The sequence below is a fragment of the Rhinatrema bivittatum genome, chromosome 13, assembly GCF_901001135.1.
Source record: "Rhinatrema bivittatum chromosome 13, aRhiBiv1.1, whole genome shotgun sequence".
In the NCBI taxonomy this organism is placed as follows: Eukaryota; Metazoa; Chordata; class Amphibia; order Gymnophiona; family Rhinatrematidae; genus Rhinatrema; species Rhinatrema bivittatum.
In genome coordinates, this window is record NC_042627.1 from 43,404,295 (window position 1) to 43,419,340 (window position 15,046).

Genomic DNA, 15,046 nt, shown 5'->3' on the forward strand with positions numbered 1-15,046 from the left:
GGTCAGGCTCTAACATTTGGCAGAGGTACAGTATGGTTTCCTTATTAAATCTGAACCTGCGCAGTACTTCCTCCTCAGACAGATCCAGAAATTGTGAGCGAGTCTTGTAAACTCTATGTAAAGGGTACCTCCTCAGTCTCAGCATTCTTCTTCTCCTCTGAGCCATATAGAGTGTAGGACCCATGCAGCTATTATAAACATATGTAGAAACAGAAATGCCCAAGGAGAATTGATGTGCCTTCTGTTTATCACCTCCTGAGGCAGTCCCTTACCTTTACACACGAATGAACAGTGCCTAGGAAAAAGAGGCATTTCCCAGTTATCACCAGTAAGCCCCCACAAGCTCTTCCTTCCACCTTCGGCCTTTGTTAGTAATGGAGGGTCCCTGAGTGATGAGGCCAAGAAATTGCAGACACTTTAGAAGTGCCTTGCGCCCACAGGCAGGCAGTAATAAAATACGTCATACACGCATAAGTCATGTGCACACCCCCACATGCCTTTTTTATTTGCGCAATTTTGTGCATGCCTGGTCATTTACGCGCACAACGTCCGCTATGCAAAATTCGAGTTGTGCGCAGCCCGGCCATTTACGCGCTTAAGTGCCCTTTTTTGCGTGCATAGGGCTTTGAAAATCCAGCCCTTAGATTGTAAGCCCTCTGGGGATAGGGAAATACCTATACCTGAATGTAATCCACTTTGAAGCGCTGAAAAAAGTGTGAAAAGCAGAATATAAATAAATAAGCTGTTGGTGAATCTGGCAAATAAAAATAAATAAATAGAAATAAATAGATATATAAATAAATAACATAGAACAAACAATAAATACATAAATAGATCGAAATTAATAAATAAAAATAGGAGTGGAGGTTGCCTAGTGGTTAGAACCAGGCTATGAACCAGGAGACCAGGGTTCAAGCCCAGCTGCCACTCCTTGTGACCTTGGGCAAGTCACTTTACCCTCCATTGCCTCAGGTACAAACTTAGGGGTAGATTTTAAAAGGTTGCACACAAGTTATAAAATCCGGGGTTGGCACGTGGAAGGGATGCACAATTGTTTACCTTGCACATGCTGAGCCATGCAGCCTTCCCTCGTTCCCTACCCCTTCCTTGTCCTTTCCCCCCTACCTTTGATGACTTCTTTTTATTTCACAACTTACGTCAGCCCTGGGGCTGAAGTTGTGCGTGCCGGCCAACTGCTGCCGCGCAATCCCAAGCACAGCATATGCCAGGAGCCTGACCCCGCCCAGCCCCTTTTTTGCAAGCCCCGCAACATACGCGTGTCACTGGGTCTTTTGAAAATAGGCCTGGCGCGCATAACCTTTTGAAAATCCGGCCCTTAGATTGTAAGCCCTCTGGGAATAGGGAAATACCTACAGTACCTGAATATAATTCACTTTGAAGCACTGAAAAAAGTATGAAAAGCGGAATATAAATAAATAATCTGGTGGTGGTGAATCTGGTAAATAAATAAAAATAAAATAAATAAATATATAAGTAAATAGAAATTTAAAAAATAGAAATAAATGAAAAAATAAAAGTAAATAAATAACCCAGCCCTATGTGATGATCAGTAATGAACATCTGTTTGTATTAGAGACAAAACTTAAAAGGTGCAGAACAAAATAGTCAGTACATCTGGCCAATAAACTAGAAGCAATCAAAATGAAGAAATTTTCACTTCTCACAAAGAAAGTCTGAAGAGATAAAAAAAAAAAAAAATGGCTGGGAGCCTGTCACAGGCACGCTAAAGAAAAAAAAAAAAAACATGCACCAGATCAATGGATTGACAAAGAAAAAATTTCAAAAGTGCCAACATACCCCTAGGGAAATCTAGAGGGTTTTAGACAAAAGAGCTTGAAGAAAAACATCTGCTTCTCAAGCTCTGTGCTACCCAGAAGAAAGAACAGTTTTATCAGACAAGACTGGATATGAACTGAAACAAGCCATGGCACGTGGGCAGTGAAAGGCTTTTACTTTTCCAGAAAGTTCTGAAACAATCTCTTTGCTTAGCACCAAGCATGGTAATGCGACCCATGTTAGAGACTCTGAGCCTCTTCCCCCCCTTCAACTTCACATATTGACCCTTTGTCCTTGCATTTCTTTTTCTATTAAAAAAAACTGTGCTTTCCTATACTCTATTGAGGCCTTCTAAATATTTGAATGTTTCTATCATATGCCTCGTTTCCTCCAGTAAATACAAGTGGAGTATTACAAGTTTCTCTGTGTAGGATGTGTATTTCAGGGCCAATGCTTCCACCCTCTCGATGTCCTTGTGAAGTTATGATCTCCAGAACTCCACAAAGAACTCAAGGTGGGGCTTTGTTACCTGTGTTTCTTACATTTGACTGTCAACCTTCAGCTCCTATGAGATCAATACTGTAGATCACGTTCCTGTTTAACATTTGTCAATTCTTCTCTTTATGGCTGATAAGAGGATAAAGGATTTTGCATTCCAGATGTATGATTTCACATTTTTAGCATTGAAGCACAACTTCCAAACCCTGCACCAATTTTTTCAAGTTCTCTTCATTTTTTCGCAGGGGCCCCAAACTACAAGAGCAAAGCAATTTTTTTCAGCCTGCCAACTTTCCTTGCCTGCCACCAAACTGCCCTGTGGAACAAAGTTTACTTTTTAGTTTTGTCCACATACATCGGTGGTAAATGCCAGCAGAAGACGAAGACTTGTGCAGCAGCACAATGAAAACTGCAATACTGGCGGAGTCTCCAGTCCACACCAGCAGGAAGCCTGGTGCAAGGTGAGGCATGGTATGAATGAAAGGGGAGAGGAAGAACATTGATAGAAGAGGTGTGGAGTGGGAGAAGATAGAAGGGCAGTGTAGTTGAGGAGAGGAGGGAAAGGGAGTTGCATGAAAGGGAGAAGGGGATAGGAGATAGGAAATGTGAGGAAGGGAAGTAGAGAGACTGTAAGTGTATTGGGGGGGGGGGTAGTAGGAGAACATGTTCCACAAAAACACCATATTGCCATTCACCCATCCACTCTCCAGAGGGTATATGAGGAAGGGGAGAGCCAGATGCTAGGGCTCCCAAGGGTGTGAAAGGGTTGCCAACTTCTAGAAATATGTTTTCTGACATCCTATCAAACCTGTCCCATGCCTCCTCCCCCCGCCTTCTGCAGCATTTCAAACCATTTCAGGAAAGAATACCCCTCTCACTCTTATCAAAACACCAACAGTGACTTCCACTCTCCCAGTGATTTGAAATGTATGCAGTCCTTTCCTTAAAAAATGTGAGGACCCCCTGATTTTTTTTCCCACTTCTGCTTGTGTATTGACCATGTAAGAGAGTTCTGTATAACTTTCAAGTCTCACTCAAATGTTGCTAATTAATAGATATGTCTCTTTATCAAAGGATGTGTGAACATTTAATACGGATAAAGTTAATTTAGAATGCTTTCCCTTTTTTCCTACTTAAACTCAGGGTCACCAATTCAAAAATGATAGTTTTGTTTTCTATATGTTTTTCTTTTAGGGAGATTGCGGGATAAAGATATTCAGAATGACCACATAAGATACTACAAATATCCCCCAAGTAACTGAAGGAATCCATTTTGGTAATTTCCAAGGACTAGTAAGAGTACTGCTAATGATTAAGAAGCGTGGAAATCACCTAGATAAATATGTATACAGGGACGCAGCCATTTTATAACATACGTGCGTACATGCCCATGTTAGAATATAGCCAAATTTAAGGGGGCGTGCACTTGTGCATGCAAATTCCACTTCTACCGCATAGGTGGGGGAATTTTAAAAGACACTTGTTGCTGACAATCATTGCCTGTTTTCCTAGATCGTATCCCGGTTCACCCAGTTAAGGGATAGGTCGTTCCAATCTCCCCTAGTTTTAATAGTCCTCCTTCCCCCTCTGTAACCCCATCCCTTAAAACCCTGTTGATCTGTTTAGATTTTTTTCTTTTATGACTAACCCACCATCCATATCAGAAGTAAAGTTACACATCAGGGGGGACCCCCCTTGGTGCACGGCAGTGTGCCTTAGTATTTACACACAAATTTCATGGTGAAATCCAGGAACTCTCATGCCCTGCCCTTTTTTTGTTTAAACTTTTCATTTGTGGCATATGGCGGCAAGTACATGTGTACATGGGCGACTTTTAAAATCTGCTCTGTGCTCTCTGGCCCGACTCGTGTGTATCGCCCAGTTTTGGCACACACTGGGCTTTTGCAATTCACCTTTATGTTACTACACATTTGGGATATAATTTTCAAACCCCTTGGACAGTTTGCAAAGCTAATTAACTATGTGGACACTTCCCTTTTTATATTCGTGGCCGCTCAAGGACTGCAGGTACTTCTGTACTCATGGACTTCACACTTGCTTTATAACAGGTATAAAGTACATGTATGGATTTTATGATGACATCCCCACATCTTTCCTGTTCCCCACCGCCCCTTTACACAACACAACAATACGTGCTTGTTTTACCCCCGACTGGGCAGGAAACTTTCAAATGGCCCCAGTTAGCTACATTAACCTGTTTTAATGCAACTAGAGCCAGTTGAAAATTATCCTCTTCGTGGCAAGAGGACACTAAATATAAAACCAAAAGATCTCTAAAGCAAATGCAGTTTTAAGTACATTCCTCAGAATCAGCTGTTTATCGGTGGTACCTCAGCATATTAAATGGTTTCATGAATGCTCAGAAGACATCGATCTGGCAACAAAGTAACTTTTTTTTTTACCAGAAGTTCACATATCTTATTTTTCCACTGTGAAATGTTATTTGATAGCATCAAAGCCATTTCATTCTCTTCTCTAAAAGTTGTTACAAAATGTAGTTCATTAGTAGCCTTTGGAAAGAATAAGGAGAAATAACATGAGAGCTCAACTTAATATTTATTTATAAAGGGCAGCAACAAAATGGAATTGTGATTTCAAAATACTGCATCATCCTCTTTGGTGGATGTTTTGTCTCTTAAATACAAGTCATGGTCCTGTTTCTCTTTCTGTATTAATAAATTTCAAAGTTATTTGCCCATCTTCTGTTTATTACAATGTTTGTTTAGGGAATTGTGGCATTAAGCTGAGACTAACGGCCTCCAAGCAACAATTTCATAAAGGGCCCCCAGCACAGGGCAAGGGGGTCTACCTTAGAGGATCCAGGAGCAACTGGACGTGGACCTTCTTCCATGGGCCATCCTGCGTTGTAGGAGTTCGTGGGTGGAACTTATGGCACTAGGGAATTGTCATCTATACTGGGACTGAAGTTAATGATTGGATTTGATTTAAAAGCTGGAAGCAACATCACCACTATCCATGTATCCAGTTATGAAGATCCACAATACATTTTGTACCAATGCATTTCGTACCTAAAGCTAAGCAGTGCTAGAAATAACCAGCTATTCCTAAAGTCATGATTATTTTGACTTGCAAAATGAGTTAGATTGTTTGAGAGGAGCCCAGAACCTGCAGGCTCCATGGAGTTAATGAAAGTTAAGGCAGAGAATCAACACTAACATATCTAATTATGAAGATATTACTAGGCATTACCAATTTTTATAGACTTAGCCAAGAACTCAAGGCTAAAAATCATGACCAATTTGGGAGGTTTTCTATTCAACAGTCTTATTACCATTGCCAGTGATTCCAGAGCCACTACTAAGCACATTAAAAAACTGGCCCTGTAGTTTGACCATAAGGGGCACAGGAGACCCAGCTTCAAGGAGTCAGATCTGTTGTGGAAGTATTGCAGTTGAAATATGGAGAGGGAGGGAGGGAAAGAGAAGTTTCTTACCTGTAACAGGGGTTCTGCATGGACAGCAGCACAAATCAGCCACACAAGAGAATGGTATCAGACTACTAGGTGGGTACATGAATATAAACTCTCACTCACAGCTTGTGAACACCAAACAATCTTTATATCATGCTACTGTATCTGAATGAGTTCCCTCAGGTATGACCTAGCTGAGCTTCAGATTCAGGAGGAAGGTGGGATTGTGTGATTTGTGCTGCTATTCACAGAGAATCCCCGTTACAGTTAAGAAACTTTGCTTTCTCCGTGGATGAGCAGCACAAATAGCCACGAGTGGAGACTCCCTCATTTAGGGCTGCTTAAAATACTGTTCCCTTGTCCTTTTTTTTATTTTCAGCAGGTAATTGAATAGGAAATTGAAGTTGAAGCTAACAAAACAAATTTTGAAGAACAGTCTGTCCGAACTTACTGTCATTATGGGATTATTGTTCCAAAAAGTAGTGCTTCATAAAAGCATGGCTAGATGACTATGAAGCTGCCTTGCAGATATCCTGCATTGAAACTCATCCGAAGTGCGCAATTGAATGAGCAGTAGCTGTTACTCTCAGGCTAATGCAATATCGTGTGCTGATCTGCACGTTTTGGACATGGGTCCATACCCCCCAATGCAATAAAGGGGATCAGTGTGTGCAAAATATGTACAGCTAATAGCGCGCATCACATGTAATTTCATGTAGATGAGGCTATTAGCTATTACCCCCACGATGCAAAAAATCCCAGTGCGCCCAAGGCACACTTTTTAGCCCATCATATTTTTACACCTGCTCAGAGCAGGTGTAAAGTCTTCCTGCTCATCAAGGACTCAATTGAAGAATGAAAAATTGCTTTTCTGTGGTTCCTCTTATTGAGGCTCCTCTTACTTAGTATCATTGTGATACTAATTAGGAAGAACCACAGAAAGCTGCACTATGCAAAAAAAAAAAAAAAGTCTTGATGTAACAAAAGATTTTGGGGGCGCACAATATACACACCCACAATAGACATGCTAAAGCCTGTTTATACTGTGCGTGCATAATGTGCCAGTAAATTAGCTGCTGTGGGATAAAATGGACACTCAAATTGAGCATTTGTTTTGGTAACATGCACACACAGGGCACTTAATATTAACTTATTCACTGTTTCACTTATGGCCAATTGGTTCATTCACTGTCACATTTCAGTAAAAAGGCCCAATCCCCTTACAGAAGGCTGTTCTGAAAGGGGATTAGGCCTTTCACCGACACTTGACAATGAAAAGGACCAATTGGGAGTAGCCCTGCCGGAGGGTGGGGAGGGAGCTTTGGCCAGGCTGTGGCGGACGCAGTCACATCTCCGGGTGGTCGATACAGGGCACTAGGGACACACAAATTATCCATTGGTACCCATTTAGCACAACAGCTCACTTACACATTGCATTGAGTGCCCAGGAGAGGTGGTTGTGCACATTAGAAAACGTGAATGCATTTTTTTATGCACATGATATTGCATCGGCCTGCCTGTATGGAAGAGGGATTCTAGCCCTGAACAACAGAGGGAGATACACTGGAATAGCCATGAAAATTAATTCTGTTTCTTTACTGGACATCCTTGATTATTAGCTGAATATGAGAAGAATAACTGGATAGATTTCCTAATGTTTTTTTCCTTTCCAAAGAGAACAGTAATACCCTTCTGCAATCCCAGGCTTAGACTTTCCGCTAATGAACCATGAGACTATGGAAAGAAAGTTGGAAGATAAATGGACTGGTTCAACTAAAAATGAGAAATTACCTTAGTTAAAACCTTTGATTGTGTTCTAAAAAAAAAACTTATTTGGAAATATGTGTATGTACGATGGGTAGTGCTTGCAGTTTGCTTATTCTTCATGCTGATGTTATGGTTATAAGAAAAAGTAGTTTCTAAGTCATCCATTTAATTTCTGTGGTCACTAAAAGTTTGAAAGGAGATTTCACAAGTTGAGCAAGAACAATGTTTAGATCCCATTGTAAAAGCGGTAGTTTTAATGGAGGTTTGAGATGGAATAAGCCTTTTATGAACCTCAATATCAAAGGAACTTGAGTGATAGGAATTCTTTGCATATACTGATAAGCAGCAAATGTGCTTTAATGAATTCTTATTGAATGCGACATTTATTTTAATTTATAAAATTTATAGAACGTGCTATTATCCAAATGAATAACATAAACACATCACATTAAAATATACAAAACATCATAAAACTGATTAAAACACAGTACAATTGCCATTGTTCTCAACTGCAGCAGCTCTACTAGATTCTAATCAGATCTCTTCATAAGCTTTAATAAATAAATCAACTTAACAATCCTGTATTGGACAGATAGCAAAGGTATTGCAGTAACAAAGATATAGAACAAGTGAATGGATTTTCATTATTCATACAACACCAAGCTGAAATTTCCATTCAAAATTATATGATTGTCTCATGGTAGTTTTTCTAGCAGCCAAAATTATTTCCTTTACCTCAAATGAGGTAAACCCATTATTATTTTGCTTTCAGCATTCACACCGTGAATTGCAAAGACTTGAGGTAGGGATGAAGAAGAGTGCCTTTGAATTAGGTTAGGAGACCAAGGAAGACTAGGAGATGTACCGATGGAGTTAGGATAATCTTCAAAGCTATGGAGACCACACTTCATAGCGTCAAAAAGATATCAGTATTATTGTTTTATTTATTTATTTATTTATTTAGAACTTTTCTATACCGACTTTCCAGTAACAGAATTACTGATCAATTCGGTTTACAATTTGAACAATAACAACAGTGACAAGTAAATGTCTTACAAGGAACAGGAAGAAAATAACTTGGAAATAAATATGTGGGTTGATTACATAAAAAGTACTATATACAAATAGTACTATATACAATATATACAAAGCCTAAGGTGGGTAGATGCACTAAACAATGGCGTTGGACTGTCAAGAGGGTGGGTATTGGGATTTGGACTGCCAAGGAGTTGGAGTTGGTTAGACAAATTCTTTTGGTATTCCTTGTGGTATTTTGGTATTTGGTATTCCTTGTGGTATTTTGTCCCTTTTTAGTTTTAATAGTTTCCTGGCTATTACCAGTATCAGGGGAAAAACATACATGAGATTTTTTTCCCAATGTATGAGAAATGCTTCATGGGCATACACTTAGTTTGTTGGCCTCTTAGACCAGATCAGAGGAAGCATGCTGATGCAAAGATGTCTATCAGTGGTGCTTCCCATTTTTTTTTTTTTTTTTTGTATTAAAGTGTTTTTATTGAGTGCAATAAACATGGAAACCAATACTGTGGGATATAGAACACACTTGTGCAGTGAAGATGTCGACAGAGCATTGCTGTCATGGTAATTCCTTTTTGAGGAGCCACATTTCACATTTTTACTGATTCTTTATTGGAATATGCCCAGAATCCCTTGATACACCGATCATTATAGTTTGTTCTGCTTTCCGAAATTTTTACTGATGCCATACATACAGCTTTTGAACTGTGCCTCCTTATTTGTTTCTATAAAACATAGCTTTCCCTGTACGTACCAGGATCAGTCCAGACAGCGGGTTATATTCCCTGTCCAGCAGATGGAGTCAGAACAAAATTCCAAGGGGGCGGTCCTATATGACCTCATCCCTGAGCCTCAATCCTCAGTAATTTCTGACTCCAGCAGATTGAGCACGGGACTTGCTAGTCCCCAGTGCAGGATTTAGGTTTTAGGCCTTTCCTAGTTTTTTCTTTGAGGGATCAAGAATTTAAAATAAATAAATAAATAAAAGATTGAGATTTTAGTTAGCCTATTTATGTTCTCAGTTTTCACACGGTAGTGTTTGAGAACGGGGAGTCTACAGGAACTTGCTGGCTAGCTGTTTCTCAGTTTTTTCTTACCTTTTCTTTTCTTCATATTGGGTAAGTGTTTATTTTACTTACAGGTTTTTTTATTTCTTCATCCTCTTTGCCGTTTTCGGCACTGGAGGGCTGCTTTTCATTTTTTCGAGGTCCTTTCAGGGTTCCTGACTGCGCTCCTCTGACCCCCTCCCTCTCTCTGAGTTGTTTTCAGCACCGTCCCGCGGCCCCGCGAAGCGCATTCCCCGGGACCGCTAACCGCTGGAAGGTTATCCGCCAGGGTTCTTTTTTGGGCCGGTGTGAGGGAGGGACGGCGACTCGAGCGTTGAAGACGCGAATCGCCAGGTTATTTATTTTTTTCCTCCGTTTTTAAAAACCGCTTCGACTGTTTCCTGCCTTTCTGTGAGGAGTTTTAATTTACCTCATGTCGAGACCTAATTCCTGCTTAATTTGCGGTAGTCAAGGAAGCCGTTTTTCTGCTGACGGCAGATGCTCGAGCTGCCTCGCTGCTGGGGAGGCCGGCTCGCTGCAGGGGGAAGGCACAGGAGACCAAACAGCTGATGCTGTTTTTAGTCAGCGGCAGGCCCCGTTCCCGCGCAGCGCGGGAACGGCGGCCATTTTGTTGTCAGGAGACGATGCTGATATTTCAGACGGAGAAGAAACAGGAGTTCTAATCTCTAAGCAACCGGCAATTTTACCGCCTCCTCCTCAGTCGGATGGCAGGAGATATCAGCTGCGGAGGTTCCAGGGGGTTCCCCTCTGGGTTTACCCGCATTTTCTCCGGAATTTGTTGTTCTGATGCACCGGGCTTTTTTGCAAAGTTCCAGTCAGACTATGGGTTTTTGGTCTGGGTCCCCCTCCTCCCAAGCTACCGCGTTTAGACACCTCTTTTTCAGGTTCTCCGGCACGAGGGAGCGGACAGCCCATTAGTTTACCTCTAACTCAGGCTACTGAGGCCATAGGACCACCACGGAACCTTCCTGCACTCCCACAAGGGGACACACTTCAGGATACAGCCGGGGATGACCTCGCTCTATCCACTCAAATGGAAGGTGATGATCCCAGGGTTCTGCGTATCTTTCAGGCAGACGAGTTGGAAGGTCTTATCCCGCATATTCTTCAGGAGATGGACATTGACCCTCCTCCGGACCCAACTCCTGCTGATCCCAAGATAAAAAAGGGAGACCCTCTCTTAGCAGGTCTCAGACCTCAAGCTAAAGCTTTTCCTACACATCCTAGCTTCTTGCAGTTAATTTCAGGTGAATGGGATACGCCAGAAGCTTCCCTCCGGGTTAGCAGAGCTATGGAGAAGCTTTATCCTCTCCCAATGGATTTTCTGGAACTTCTCAAGGTCCCTGCGGTTGACTCGGCTGTCTCGGCAGTCACTAAGAGTACGACCATTCCGGTAACGGGTGGTACAGCTTTAAAGGACCTACAGGACCGTAAGCTGGAAGTTTTCCTCAAGCGTATTTTCGAGGTTTCAGCGCTTGGGGTACGAGCGGCAATTTGTAGTGCTCTGGCACAGAGAGCGGGTCTCCGGTGGGTTCAACAATTACTCACCTCACAGGATCTTCCAGACTCCGAGGCTCAACAGGCAGACAGGTTGGAGTCTGTGATGGCTTACGGGGCGGATGCTCTGTATGATCTCCTCCGTGTCCTATCTAGGTCCATGGTAGCTGCTGTATCAGCACGTCGCCTCCTGTGGTTACGTAACTGGTCGGCGGATTCTTCCTCCAAAACACGTCTTGGTTCTTTGCCTTTTAAGGGTAAGTTTCTTTTTGGTGAGGATTTAGATCAGATTATTAAATCACTGAATGAGAATGCTGTGCATAAGCTTCCAGAAGACAGACCCCGTGCTTCCAGGTCGTTTAGTTTCTCTAGAAATCGTTCTCGGAATCAACGTCGTGCTCGGACAAATAGACAACAGCAAGCACCACGGACACCTTCTTATCGTTCTCAGGGATGGAACCGGTCCTTTCGTGGACGCAGAACCGGCAAGGATGCTCCAGGATCCCGCGCTGGTCCGAAACCACCTCAATGATGCCAGATTAACCCACGAGCCGACCCCTCGGGTGGGAGGCTGGCTCGCTCTTTTTTATACAGAGTGGGCCTCCATCACGTCGGATCAGTGGGTTCTGGATATCATAAGACACGGTTACGCACTGGATTTTGTCCACGTCCCCAGGGACAGATTCCTTTTCTCCCCTTGCGGCTCCGCTCAAAAACAAACAGCTGTTTGGCAGACCCTGCAGCACCTAGTAGCGTTGGGTGCAATAAGGCGGGTTTCCGCCAACGAGCTGGGTCGGGGGCATTATTCCATCTATTTCTTGGTTCCCAAGAAAGAGGGAACGTTCCGACCCATACTGGATCTCAAGTCGATAAACAAAGCGCTACGGGTCCCTCGTTTTCGCATGGAAACCCTACGTTCAGTGTTAGCAGCGGTTCATCAAGGAGAGTTTCTCGCATCTTTAGATCTCACGGAGGCATACCTCCATATCCCGATTCATTCGGATTACCAAAGATATCTTCGATTCAAGATCCTGGGGCAACATTTCCAATTCCGGGCTCTACCGTTTGGTCTAGCAACAGCACCGCGGGGTTTTTACAAAGGTAATGGTCGTGGTGGCAGCGGCTCTCCGCCGGGAAGGCATCATGGTTCACCCGTATTTGGACGATTGGCTCATACGGGCGAAGTCTCGGATCCAGGGACTTCAAGCTGTGGACCGGGTCGTTTCTCTGCTACAGTCACTAGGATGGATAGTCAACTACAACAAGAGTCACCTCATGCCCTCCCAGTCATTGGACTATCTGGGCGCCCATTTCGATACGAGGGAAGGAAAAGTTTTCCTACGGCTGGAAAGGGCACAGGCTTTAAGGTTACAGGTGCGTCAATTCCTGTCTCTATCGGATCCGACAGCCTGGAACTACCTGCAGGTACTAGGGACCATGGCATCCATGATCGATCTAGTCCCATGGGCTTTTGCTCATCTCCGACCTTTGCAGAAGGCGTTACTGTCCCGTTGGAAGCCAGTCTCAGAGGATTACCAGGCGGTCCTTCCGATTCCATCGGAGACCCGGCTCAGTCTCGGTTGGTGGTTAGATCCCCAGAGCCTGGCCAAAGGAGTCTCTCTAGAGACACCGGACTGGATAGTGGTCACCACAGATGCCAGCCTAACCGGATGGGGAGCGGTCTGTCAGGCGAGCTCCATCCAGGGCACTTGGACACGGGAACAGATGAAGTGGCCCATCAATCGTCTGGAGACCAGAGCAGTCAGGCTTGCCCTGAAGGCTTTTCTACCGCTAGTCCGTCAGAAAGCCGTCAGAATTCTGTCAGACAATGCAACTACGGTATTGTACGTCAACAGGCAGGGAGGCACAAGAAGTCGAACTGGTAGCGTGGGAAGCAGAGCAGCTGATGCAGTGGGCAGAGCGCCACTTGCTTCGACTAGCGGCTTCTCACATAGCAGGCGTGGACAATGTAGAAGCGGACTTCCTAAGTCGCCAGCGTCTGGATCCGGAGAGTGGGAGCTATCCTTGCACGCAATGGAGCTGATAGAGCGCCGATGGGGGACACCTCACATGGATCTCATGGCCACAGCGAAAAACACAAAAGCTCCTCGCTTCTTCAGTCGCAGACGAGAACGCGGCGCGGAAGGAGTCGATGCTCTGGTCCTACCGTGGCCCAGGCACGTTCTTCTATATGTCTTTCCTCCACGGCCCCTGGTGGGGAAGGTGCTCCGACGTATAGAGTCTCATCCAGGTCCGGTGGTTCTTGTAGCTCCGGAGTGGCCACGTCGTCCCTGGTTCGCGGATCTTCTCCATCTAGCACGCGACGGCCCATTACGTCTCGGTCATCTACCTCGTCTTCTCAGACAGGGACCCATATTTTTCAAGGAGGCCGATCGCTTTTGTCTTGCGGCCTGGCTTTTGAAAGGTGCAAACTGAGGCGTCAGGGATATCCGGAATCGGTGATTTCCACCCTTCTGCGTGCCAGAAAGAAGTCGACCTCCGTAACGTACGTGAGAGTCTGGAAAGTTTTTGAAGATTGGTGTATTGCTCGCTCCATTGTTCCGGGAAGTGCATCGGTGGCTCAGATCTTGGATTTCCTTCAGTCAGGTCTGGAGATGGGTTTAGCCTACAACTCCATTAGGCTTCAGGTGTCTGCGTTGGGAGCTCTGCTTTTCAACGGTAAGGATGCTCTTCTCTCTTCGCACCCAGATATTATTCGTTTTCTCAAAGGTGTGAGACAACTGAAGCCTCCGTCTAGACCACCTTGTCCGTCCTGGAATCTTAACTTGGTTCTCCGGGCTCTAGGTGAGGCACCTTTCGAGCCGTTGAAGTCGGCCACTCTTAAGGATCTCACACTTGTCCATTTTTCTGGTGGCAATTAGTTCAGCTCGGCGTATCTCAGAACTGCAGGCTCTTTCCTGCCGAGAACCTTTTTTGCGATTCTCGGATGACGGAGTTTCTTTGAGAACGGTACCTTCCTTCCTTCCGAAGGGTAGTATCTTCCTTTCATTTAAATCAATCGCTAGAACTTCCCTCTTTCGCGGCGACGGAACCAAGACACCTACGGGTTTTGGACGTCAGGAGATGTCTCATGCAATATTTGTCGGTCACCAATGAGTTCCGCCTCTTCCGATCATCTTTTCGTTCTTTGGTCAGGCCCCAGAAAGGGGCACAAGGCGTCCAAGGCCACCATTGCCAGGTGGTTGAAATCTGCAATTTCCTCAGCGTATATAGGGGTTGGACGTCAACCTCCGATGGGAGTTAAAGCACACTCCCTTCGGGCGCAGGCTGCTTCGTGGGCAGAAAACTCTTCTGTTTCGACACAGGAGATTTGCCGGGCGGCCACCTGGAAGTCTCTTCATACTTTTTCTAGGCACTATCGTTTGGATGTGCGGGCCCCTGTTTTTGGGTCTTTCGGCGATAGTGTTCTTAGAGCAGGGCTTTCATCGGCCCACCCAGTGTAGGGAAGCTTTGGTACATCCCGCTGTCTGGACTGCTCCTGGTACGTACAGGGAAAAGAAAATTATTTCTCACCTGCTAATTTTCGTTCCTGTAGTACCAAGGATCAGTCCAGACGCCCTCCCTGTTGTTTGTGGATGGTTTTTGGGATACGCCTCTGCTCTTTTTCTCTCTACTTTTCTGTATACTACTAAATGCCTTGGGGCTCCAGGGTTTTTTACTTGAACAGTTTTCTGGTTTGCAAGTTTCAAGTTTTTACTTATTTAATGTTATTCAAAGTTTTGAAATTTCAGTATTTTATTCTATATGTTCAGTTCTTGATCCCTCTGTCTCTTCTCTTCTTGGCTTTGTAAGTCTAGTTACTGAGGATTGAGGCTCAGGGGATGAGGTCATATAGGACTGCCCCCTTGGAATTTTGTTCTGACTCCATCTGCTGGACAGGGAATATAACCCGCTGTCTGGACTGATCCTT